The sequence below is a fragment of the Ovis aries genome, chromosome X, assembly GCF_016772045.2.
Source record: "Ovis aries strain OAR_USU_Benz2616 breed Rambouillet chromosome X, ARS-UI_Ramb_v3.0, whole genome shotgun sequence".
NCBI classification, from domain to species: Eukaryota; Metazoa; Chordata; class Mammalia; order Artiodactyla; family Bovidae; genus Ovis; species Ovis aries.
The window spans coordinates 96,378,628-96,391,230 of NC_056080.1; the positions used below are offsets into that span (position 1 = coordinate 96,378,628).

The window sequence follows — 12,603 nt, forward strand, 5'->3', positions numbered from 1 at the left end:
CTTAAGAGAGATAAATGTGTCTGACACTTGCAGTCTATTTCCTCCATTTGGAGACCCTGGGCCTTCCTGCCTGTTGCCCTCTCAAGATCAGAGTGGAACATGTGTGTGCATGTGCCAGGTTGCTTCAGTTGTCCCTAACTCTTTGCAACCCCATGGACTGTAACCTGCCAGGTTCCTCTGTCTATGGGATTCTCCAGACAAGAATACTGGAGTGAGTTGCCATTTTCTTCTCCTGGGGATCTTCTCAACATAGAGATCAAACCTACTTCTCTTAAGTCTCGTGCATTGGCAGGTGGGTTCTTTATCACAAGTTATATATGGGAGCCTGCTAATGCTAAAGGACTTACTGAAGTCAAAAGGAAAGACTGGCTTTTTGTTTTTTTTTTTTTATTTAAAAAGTCTAATTATTTTGTAATTTAGGGAGATAAAGTTTACATACCATACAGTTCACCGATTTAAAGTATACAGTTTGGTGGTTTTGTTAATAAGTCTATATAGAGAGTTGTGCTACTACATCACAGTCAAGTTTAGAACAAGAAACCCCATATCCCTTAGCAAATTTCTTCCCAACCCACACCCCACCCCAGAGTTAGATAACCACTATTCTACTTTGAATCTCTTACTGATTTGCATTTTCTAGACATTTCATTCTTATGAATGAAATAATATAATTTTTTGTGACTGCCTTCACTTAACATAATGTTTTCAAGGTTTATTCACATGGTAGTATTGTAGGAAAGGGGACCCCTTCCAGGGCCTGAAACTGGGCTCTTGTCTAACACTCGGAAATGAATTGTCTGAGGAGACACATCTGCTGAAAAAACAAGAGATTTTATTGGGGAAAGGCACCCGGGTGGAGAGCAGTAGGGTAAGGGAACCCAGGAGAACAGTTCTGCCACAGGGGTTTTATGGTGATGGGATTAGTTTCCGGGTTGTCCTTAGCCAATCATTTTGACTCAGAGTCCTTTCTGGTGGTGCACACCTTGTTCAGCAAAGATGGATGTCAGAGAGAAGGATTCCGGGGGTTGGTTGGAAATGTAGTGTCTCCTTTTGATCTTTCCCGAATTCTTCCGGTTGGTGGTGGCTTATTAGTTCCATGTTCCTTAGCAGGACCTCCTGTCGTAAAACTACTAATGCAACTATGATGGTTTCAATCAGTATGCTTCCCCTAACAACTCCCCCTGAGAGACTTCATACTCAAGATACTTCTTGGAAATTGGGGCAGAGGTCTCTTTTTTTGGTAACTTCTTTCTGTTGTGCATGGGCGCAGGCCTGCCTAAAAGAGCAGAAGTCTCTCTCTACCTGATCTAAGTCAAGGTATTTTTTTGCCTGAAACCAGAAGGCGATTGCACCTCACTCCAGTACTCTTGCCTGGAAAATCCCATGGGCAGAGGAGCCTGGTAGGCTGCAGTCCATGGGGTTGCTAAGAGTCAGGCACGACTGAGTGACTTCCCTTTCACTTTTCACTTTCATGCATTGGAGAAGGAAATGGCAACCCACTCCAGTGTTCTTGCCTGGAGAATCCCAGGGACAGGGGAGCCTGGTGGGCTGCCATCTATGGGGTCTCACAGAGTCGGACACGACTGAAGCGACTTAGCAGCAGCAGCAGCATTCATTCACCCTTGTAATAACAGCAATTTAGTTTGAAACTGTTGGCTCCTCTCAGAGATGAAATAGAAAAGGGTCAAACAGGAGACCTAACAAGATGGTCATCACTGGTCCCCAGAAACAGGAGGCAACATTTGGGGTGAGAGCTGTAGGTTTTGTGACTTTTCTTTTTTTTTGATTGATTGGTGGTGAAGAAACAGAGCTGTGCTCCAGGAATCTTGTGTTTAGTCTGAAGGTACCATCTTCCACCTGGGTGGGGGCTCAAGTTCTGTAGAACTCAAAGAAAAAAATTGTTATGCATATTTCTTTGACTAGGAACCAGGACCTATCTCAAGGCTGTACCACCGTTGGATCCTTTCTCCTCTGTTTCTGTATCCCCTCCCTTCCCTGATTAGCAATTGTTTGAATCCACCCTTTGGAACTCAGGGAAGGTCAAGGAGGCTGAATGAAGCCTATATCTTCAAGGTAAGAAATGGAGAACATACAACAGATCTGTACTCTAGAGCCCCACAGAGTCCTGCTCAGTTTTAATTTAGGGAACAGGGTAACTATGACTGTGATAACTTTCTGTCAAAATGGGGCATAGGACTGCCTCAGCTTGGAGAATAGACACTGAATTGGAAGTATTTCTGAGTTTCAAGTCCTAGATCTGAGCCTTGTGTGATTAAAATCTCAATCTCTTTGTCTGCCATTTTGTTGTAACAGACCCAGTTAGAAGTAGCTGGAGGAAGGATAACTGGAATTTTAATAGACAAAATAAATCTCATTTTTTTTAGAAGAATAAGCCTGAAACCTGTCTGGACCTGGCACTTTGGGGAGACTTGTAGCCAAGTAGCCAGTTGCCTACTTTTATAAAAAGTAAGGTTGCAGTTACTAGCTTCCAGCAGACATTGTTTTGAGAATGGTGGCATCTAAGCCTGACATGACTCAGAAAACTCAAGTGTTTAGCAATACAACGTCTAATCTGAAATTACACCCATAGTATCACTTAGTTATTTTTCAGGATGTCTAAACCATAGCTACTCTATTTTGACTTTTAATTGTAAAATTTTTTTAATAGCCAAAACACATGTCACCATTAATGACGTCAGTGATTTTTTAGGTATGAGAAGATGCAAGAATTGGAACTTGTAAAATCTTTTCTTGAAAAGATCTAACTATCTGAAGGCCTGTTTTGCCAGTTTTTGCCAGAGCACAGAGTGTCTCATTCCTGATTTTTACCCTGAACTCCTTTCAGGGGCATTGAAAGCCAGCAGTTGCAGCGGCCATGATTTAATCTTTGTAGATGTAGATGACAAGTGTCAGTCTTCAGTTGGCAGAGCCCCTTTTTGTTCATAAATTTGACCATGATTTTGAGGGGGGCATTTCATGACCATTTTATCTTATGGTGTTGAGAATGTCCATTCTCAGGTTTGGCAAAGATTTTGTTGACAGGCTGTTACTGGACTAGGCCATAAAACAGTATCCAAAATTCTCTGGACCACCTGTCTTACTAGCCTCTTGGTCCAGGAAAATATCCCCTCTTGTTGCTTCTTCCCATATCTAGAGTTACACTGTTACCATCATCGATCTCATATGGGACTATATATTATTCTATTAGAGGCCTCAGACACACATTTGGCAGTGTAAGAAACAGAAATTTTGTAAAACAGGTGAAATACAAATAACATAGCCAGCAGTATTAGTAAAGTTAAGTCCATTAGATGTAGCCCAGTATATCTCAGGTCATCTGACTTAGTCTACTCTGTAGAATCCTTATCTTCCAGGGAAATTATATATTGGCACACACACACACATATATATATATATAAGGCACATAGCCCAGTTTTCTAGTGTTACTAGACTGATTATCTTTAGTATGATTTAGTTTCCAACACAGAGGAGACTTTAAACCTAAATTATCATAGCCTGGTGTTATCTATATGAATCCATCTCATAATTGTGGGAGATTTTTTTCTTTTTTTGTTGAAACTTTTTTTGTTGCTCTGATTGAGCTTGAGTAATAGAAAAAAAAGCTCAAATTTATTGCCACAGTCAGAGCAGGCATTATTAATTGGCCTGGTGAGGGGATCCCATCTAGTAATATCACAGTGACCTGAATATGACTATAATTTTTTATTTAAGTAAATTTTTTCAGGGCCAACTAGAGTCTTGTAGTAGAGAATTTTACCAAGGTAACACAGAACTCAGTTCAGTTCAGTTGCTCAGTCGTGTCCGACTCTTTGTGACCCCATGAATCGCAGCACGCCAGGCCTCCCTGTCCATCACCAACTCCCCGAGTTCACTCAGACTCACGTCCATCGAGTCAGTGATGCCATCCAGCCATCTCATCCTGTTGTCCCCTTCTCCTGTTGCCCCCAATCCCTCCCAGCATCAGAGTCTTTTCCAATGAGTCAACTCTTTGCATGAGGTGGTCAAAGTACTGGAGTTTCAGCTTTAGCATCATTCCTTCCAAAGAAATCCCAGGGCTGATCTCCTTCAGAATGGACTGGTTGGATCTCCTTGCAGTCCAAGGGACTCTCAAGAGTCTTCTCCAACACCACAGTTCGAAAGCATCAATTCTTCGGCTCTCTGCCTTCTTCACAGTCCAACTCTCACATCCATACATGACCACTGGAAAAACCATAGCCTTGATTAGATGGACCTTAGTCGGCAAAGTAATGTCTCTGCTTTTCAAAATGCTATCTAGGTTGGTCATAACTTTTCTTGCAAGGAGTAAGCGTCTTTTAATTTCATGGCTGCAATCACCATCTGCAGTGATTTTAGAGTCCAAAAAAATAAAGTCTGACACTGTTTCCCCATCTATTTCCCATGAAGTGATGGAACTGGATGCCATGATCTTCGTTTTCTTTTTTTTTTCTTTTTTTTATTTTTTATTTATTTTTTTTTTTTAAATTTTAAAATCTTTAATTCTTACATGCATTCCCAAACATGAACCCCCCTCCCACCTCCCTCCCCATAACATCTTTCTGGGTCATCCCCATGCACCAGCCCCAAGCATGCTGCATCCTGCGTCAGACATAGACTGGCGATTCAATTCTTACATGATAGTATACATGTTAGAATGTCATTCTCCCAAATCATCCCACCCTCTCCCTCTCCCTCTGAGTCCAAAAAGTCCGTTATACACATCTGTGTCTCTTTCCCTGTCTTGCATACAGGGTCGTCATTGCCATCTTTGATCTTCGTTTTCTGAATGTTGAGCTTTAAGCCAACTTTTTCACACTCCTCTTTCACTTTCATCAAGAGGCTTTTTAGTTCCTCTTCACTTTCTGCCATAAGGGTGGTGTCATCTGCATATCTGAGGTTGTTGATATTTCTCCCGGCAATCTTGATTCCAGCTTGTGTTTCTACACAGGTAGAAACAAACCCAACAATTGGATTGATTTCTAAAACTAGCATAGATAGAAAAGCATTTGATTTATATGTAAAGGTCTAAGAAGTCAATAAAACATTATAAATGATCATACGAATCAGGTCCAGCATCTTGGGCAAGCTATCTATCTCTGATGTCGTTGTCTTCTCATTCTGGTGTAGTGTAGCTTCTCCTGATAAAAAAAGTCCTTTCATCCAGGTTGGAGACAATCCCTTAAAATATCTTTTTTTCAGTCCTGGTTGCAGTCATGAGGCATCTGATCTTCATCCAAAGATAGATTACTGAGATAAGCTTCAGAAACAAACTTAGGGTGTTCTTTAAGAATTCAATTAAATTTTACATTAATATCACATAACATCAAAGAACTATCTAAGAAATGAGTCCTACTACCTCCATTAACAAACTGGGATTTAACATTTACTGAAACATCTTTTTTCCCCTAAAATTACCTTCATTTTTATCAAATATAACCAAATTAAGGCTAGCTTGTTTCCAAAATAGGTCTGTTCTCCCTAATTTTGGTCTTATGATTTATATAACCATAATTGATCATAGACTTTTTATTTTGCTGAAACATTTATAGAATCTCAGACTGAACTTTTAAAATAAAACAGGGCTGGGAAACTCACACCAAAGGCTTATCACAGATTTTGCCTAACAAATCTAGGTGAATTCTTTCCTTTTTAAGTTCTCAAAAATTCTTTGAGATTTTTGTACCTGTTAGTGAGATAACCTTTCTAGCTCATTTGATAAACTTACTGGAAACCTAAGAGTTTTAAATTTCTGGAGGAGTCAGATAAAGAGAAAATATAATTGTTTTGTTTATAACATATAATTTTACTGAAGTATTGTCATAATTAGTTTGAGAGGAAGGTTTTCCCTACTCTTGAAAAACATGAGATTCAAACCCGTAATTTTTTAGATAGAAACCATAAAAGTTATAAGCATATTTGCTGGTTCATTCAGTCCTTTTGTTAACTTTTGTGAAGTCATCAAGTTTTCCATTAGAATACCAGGACATATCAGAATGTTAAGAACTCCATATAATTTCTAGGATATCTGTATTAGTAATGTCACCATACATTATAACATGAGCAGATTTATTACTCATTTGATAATCTTTTTCATGTAATTTAACCAACCAAATAAACACAGTTTAATATCTCTCTTTGGGATGTTTCAGGGGCCCTCTGAAGCACCCCAAATTTAGCTAAAGATCAAAATAACTTCAAAAGAATTCTATTTAGGAAGTTTTATTGAAAAGATCAATTAAAAGGGTTTAGAACATTTGGTCAGATTTAGTCAGTGTTGATGGGTGTATCATTTAGCTTGTTGATATGTCACAATAGGTGTAAATACCAAGGCTCAAGGTCTAGTGAAAGTCAGCTCCGCCATCTTGGACCTAGTTGACCCTAACCAGTTTTCTTATGCTGCGTCATGTCTAACAAAATCCATTTATCTAACTAAGTGTAATCTAATTTTAGAAAATCTTGATCATGCATAACTCTTTTTAGTATTTTTTTCATACCTTTTTTTTCTTACTGAAAACATACTTTCTACTTTTCTTTAGCAACCAAGAACTAACTTTTATATTAGCCTTTTATAGATTGGAGAGCATAAATACCAGTGATAATTTTTAAAACCCTTGCTTTCTTAGAACATTTTAGGATGGCACCAAACATTATTCATTTATAGTCTCAAATTGCTTTAGTTTCTCTATAAAAGGAAATTAGTGTTTAGTAGTAAATGTTTCAAAGTCTTATTTTATTTGGAAATGACCTAACTATTCAATAGACTTCCAACACTTAGCACACCCCTTAGACATTTAAGTTATGCCAACCTGGAGAGACTATTTTAGACAGATATTTCTAAAGAATAATTATTCTTAATAGAGTTTATATTAAAGCTCATATCTCATTTACATTTTTTAGGAGTTTCTTCACTCAATTTCCCTGTTGACATACTTATAACAGATATAATATTTAACTTATATTAAACCTAGGTACAATGAAAATATTTTACTTAATGTTAATTACTCTAAGACATGTCTATATTAGATAGATCAACAAACAAACATTAATATCAGGTATTTAATACTGAATATTTCCCAGTTCACATGAACCTGGAATTTATTGGAATTTATTTATCAAATAGAATTTATTTGATTTGTAAGTGCTTGCCTTTTTTTAAGCCAATTAAATAGAGCTCATTTACAAATTAACCTCAAAAATATTACCCAGAGACATAGACATATCAAAACATATTCATACAGACACAGTGTGAGATCTAGCTTCATTTTCTAAGTTTAGTCATGAATTAGATATTACAATATAAAATATACTAGTTTATAAAAAAAACAGTTGAAATAAATAAAAAATTTAAAGTCCTTTTCCCCTTTTCCCTCAGTCTCAGGAGTTAGAGATGGTCTAGATAAGTGTTCCTGAGAGCCCTGGTCTCAAGGCACAGGGAAAGAAAATCAAGTTCTAACAAAATGGCGGCAAGTCTAAACCAAATGGTGGCCAGACAAAGCAAAATGGACATCAAAAATTGCAACAGAACAGAGTTAAAACACACACATATAAACCTAGCAGTCTTCATCAGACACTCCCTTAAATACAAGAATACAGTCTCTCAGAAAACCTCTACTATAGAGACAACTTCAGATCCAAGTACTAACAGAGTAAAGGAAAATATCTCAGGTCTTTAAAGATTTCAGAGGGAGGAAAGGAAGCCAGGTTGAAAGAAGAAGGGAGAGGAGACAGGAGAGGAGGGCAAAAGGGGTGACCTTACAGATGTTTCCTGCCACCTGCAGATACTCAGGTGTTATGGAACTTTACCCTGGGCCTCCAGAGAAGGGAGGACTGGAACTCAGCCCTACCAGAAATCAGACCAGAGCAGAAGCAGAATTCGAGTTCTCTGGCAAGAAGAGGTGCTCAGTCTCCAATCTTCAGCTCAGGCTGAGGCCCTTCGACCAGATTCCTGTGTCCAGGACCGGGGGACTAGAAAAATGGGGAAGGATAGGAAGGGTTAAGGAGAGGAAAGAGAGAGGGAAGGGGAGAGAGGTCAGTAAAGTCTCTTGTTCCTTACTGGTCGGGGCACTCTGGCCACTTGTCTGTGTCAGGAGGAGAACAGGGGCAAAAGGGTCCCAGTTGTGGCCGCTGGGTCTGGTCCATTGGCAGTCAAGCTGGCCCCTAAGTACCCCGAGTGGTCAGGATGTCAGTCTCAGTGAAGAAGAGTCCCACCAGAGTCGCCATTTGTTGTAAGTAAGGGGACCCTTCCAGGGCCCGAAACTGGGCTCTTGTCTAACACTCGGAAATGAATTGTCCAAGGAGACACATCTGCTGACAAAACGAGATTTTATTGGGAAAGGGCTCCTGGGTGGAGAGCAGTAGGTTAAGGGAACCCAGGAGAACAGCTCTGCCACACGGCTTGCAGTCTCAGGTTTTATGGTGATGGGATTAGTTTCTGGGTTTTCCTTAGCCAGTCATTCTGACTCAAGAGTCCTTCCTTGTGGTGCATGCTTTGTTCAGCCAAGATGGATGTCAGAGAGAAGGATTCTGGGAGGTGGTCGGACATGTGGTGTCTCCTTTTAAGGTGAAAGGTGAAGTCGCTCAGTCGTGTCCGACTCTGCAACACCATGGACTGCAGCACACCAGGGATCACTGCCCATCGTCAACTCCCGGGGTTTACTCAAACTCATTTCCATTGAGTCGGTTATGCCATCCAGCCATCTCATCCTCTGTCATCCCCTTCTCCTCCTGCCTTCAATGTTTCCCAGTATCAGGGTCTTTTCAAATGAGTCAGCTCTTTGCATCAGGTGGCCAAAATACTGGAGTTTCAGCTTCAGCATCAGTACTTCCAATGACTATTCAGGGCTGATTTCCTTTAGGATGGACTGGTTGGATCTCCTTCCAGTCCAAGAGACTCTCAAGAGTCTTCTCCAACACCACAGTTCAAAAGCATCAATTCTTCAGCGCTCAGCTTTCTTTATAGTCCAACTGCTCACATCCATACATGACTACTGGAAAAACCATAGCTTTGACTGGACAGATCTTTGTTGGCAAAGTAATGTCTCTGCTTTTTAATATGCTGTCTAGGTTGGTCATCATTTTTCTTCCAAGAAGCAAGCATCTTTTAATTTCGTGGTGCAGTCACCATCTGCAGTGATTTTGGAGCCCCCAATATTAAAGTCTGTATACTGTTTCCACTGTTTCCCCATCTATTTGCCATGAAGTGATGGGACCGGATGCCATGAGCTTAGTTATCTGAATGTTGAGTTTTAAGCCAACTTTTTCACTCTCCTCTTTCACTTTCAGCAAGAGGCTCTTCTTCACTTTCTGCCATAATGGTGGTGTCATCTACATATCTGAGGTTATTGATATTTCTCATGGCTATCTTGATTCCAGCTTGTGCTTTCTCCAGCCCAGCATTTCTCATGGTATACTCTGCATATCAGTTAAATAAGCAAGGTGACAATATAGAATCTTGATGTACTCCTTTTCCTATTTGGAACCAGTCTGTTGTTTCATGTCCAGTTCTAACTGTTGCTTCCTGACCTGCATACAGGTTTCTCAAGAGGCAGGTCAGGTGGTCTAGTATTCCCATCTCTTTCAGAATTTTCCACAGTTTGTTGTGATCCACACTGTCAAAAGCTTTGGCATAGTCAATATTAGCAGAAATAGACACTTTTCTGGGACCCTCTTGCTTCTTTAATGATCCAACGGATGTTGGCTATTTGATCTCTGGTTCCTCTGCCTTTTCTAAATCTAGCTTGAACATCTGAAATTTCATGGTTCACGTACTCTTGAAGCCTGCCTTGGAGAATTTTGAGCATTACTTAACTAGCGTGTGAGATGAGTACAATTGTGTGGGAGTTCAAGCATTCTTTGGCATTGCCTTTGTTTGGGATTGGAATGAAAACTGACCTTTTCTAGTCCTGTGGCCATTGCTGAGTTTTCCAAATTTGCTGACATATTGAGTGCAGGACTTTCACAGCATCATCCTTTATGATTTGAAATAGCTCAACTGGAATTCCATCACCTCCACTAGCTTTGTTCGTATTGATGCTTCCTAAGGCCCACTTGACTTTGCATTCCAGGATGTCTGGCTCTAGGTTGGTGATCACACCATTGTGATTATCTGGGCCATGAAGTTTTTTTGGTATAGTTTTTCTGTGTATTCTTGCCACCTCTTCTTAGTATCTTCTGCTTCTTTTGGGTCCATACCACTTCTGTCCTTTATTGTGCCAAATTGTGAGGTCATATGGTAACTCTGACTAACCTTTTGAGGAACTAACTTGTGTATAGCCTTTTAATTTTTGTGGTTATGTTAGTAATCATGTATGTTCAATGACGTTAACTTCTTTTCTTCTTTTATAAATCTCAGAATAGTTTATTTCCTTCCTATTTGTAGCCTTTTCTTTTTAAAAATTATTTATTTATCCAGCTTTATTGAGATATAATTGATATACAGCAGTATATGAGTTTAAAGTGTTCAGCATAATGATTTAACTTACATACAAGTTTTTAAATATATGGTGTTAGAAGAAAATAAAAATAGAACCTCTTCACAGCTACAAAGATACATTCTAGATGTACTAAAGGTGAAATGTAAAAAGAAAACTACTGAAGTATTAAAAAGCAGTGTAAGAGAATATGTATATGACTTTCAGATGATGCTCCTTCTCTTTAAAGACAAAACAACTCTACAGACTTTATTACATAAAAATGATATCTTGGGAGAAAATATTTGCATATATCTGGCAGAAAACTTTGATATTGTTAATATACAAAATATGCCTATATTCATAACAAAAAGGAAGTACCTAATGGATACATAAACAAAGGATTTGAACTGGTAATGTAATATGCAGTTAATGTTTAAATTTCCTAGGTTGTTCCATAGTATCATAGTACCAGTTGTGTCTGACTTGTTGCTACCCCATGGACTATACAGTCCATGGAATTCTCCAGGCCAGATTGGATAGCTGTTCCCTTCTTCCCAACCCAGGGATTGAACCCAGATCTCCCGCTTTGCAGGCGGTTTCCTTACCAGCTGAGCCACAAGGGAAGCCCTGAACCGGTAATTTAAAGGAGAAAGTACAGATTTGTTGAAGCATTTATTTGGAATATTAAAAAACTGAAAGGAATCTGAGTGAACATCCATAAGGAAAATACAAAACTGAACAGCTTCTCAATTTTGCTAATCATCAGTTAATACCACATTAAAACTTGATATCATTTTATTTGACACTAGTCCAAATAAAACAGATCAATAACTGACATTTTCCAAGTGTGTGGGGCAAAACTACTGCCCTGCTGTACTGCTGGGAGTGCAACTGACTGTAACTTGTTGACAAAAGAATGTGACAGTATTTATTAGTATATAAATGTGGATACTCTTTGATCCAGCAATCCCATTTCTAGAATTTATCTGATAGATAAAAGGTCATTCCATAAATATATATTTACAGGAAAATTTGTAGAAGCATTTACATGGCCTTCTATAGGTGAACAGTTGAATAAATTGTGATAGTTTTCTACTTTGGAGTAATATGCATCTAGAAAAAGAATTCTATATACCTGTCTTGCTATCTATAAACTTGAAAGAGTATCACTGTATATAATTAAATAAAAGAAGCTAATTTTACAGTTGCATATATAGTATGATCCCATTTGTTTAAAAAGCAAGCCTAAATATGGGCATGTATAATTTTGTTTGTTTATATGAAAAAATAAACAGAAAACTGTTGATGGTGGTCACATCAGGGCCTGGTATTAGGTGAGTCATGGGAATGTTATCATTCTGATTTAGTTACTTTTGTATTATCAGAGAAGTCACAGTGAGCCAAAGAGAGGAATTATTTCATTAAAGCTAAAAAAACCTTGAAATGTGAATAATGCCCATTCAAGGACTTTGAAAAGCAATTCCATTAAAGAGAATGTAAACTAATATATGCACAAAGCATGCAGTGTATAAAGATCTGTGAATACATTTTCTAATTCAAACCTCTAACTGATGTTAGAGTAAGAGGATGCTGTATCTCCATGTTACAGGTGAGAAAACTGAAGCTCCATGAGTTTGACTAAGTTGCTTGGTGTTATGCAGCCCATCAGTGGCAGAACTGACTTTTGAAACCCAGTTCTGATGGGCTCAAAAATTAGTGTTAAACCCTGCACTATCCAGAACCTGGGAAGATGTGTCAAAAGTGATGAGTTCTTGGATCATTAAGAAAATATACCCAGACATTGTTGGCATAACGATGATGTATGTGCATTATAGTTCAAAGAAGAGTTTGAGTAGCCAGGGAATCCAGTCTCTTGATTCCATCTTGAACACTCATTTAGCAGAGTAACCATGGGCATGCCTTTCAGATCTCATGAAGTGGATACAGGAGCAACTTGAATGACTGAAGTAAGAGAATGCTGATTGAGAGCTGTGTGTTTACATTGGCCTGGTATCTTGTGGCAGACGAGTTTCCTTTCTTGCTGTATTCTCTGAACAGATGCTCAGCCTTTCTTTGTAGACCTGGAAGGATGAGCAGTAGTGGAGGGTGTGCTTATAGCCCCGGCTCTATCTGTAATCCTCTACTGTTCAGTCTTGAATTGGATGAGGTCATA

At 38.9% G+C, this 12,603-nt stretch overlaps 1 protein-coding gene across 3 annotated transcripts in view; it reads left to right on the forward strand.

Annotated features, from left to right (window-relative positions):
* FGF13 (fibroblast growth factor 13) overlaps positions 1-12,603 on the forward strand; it is a 577,215-nt gene that overhangs the window by 178,784 nt on the left and 385,828 nt on the right. The window lies entirely within an intron of this gene.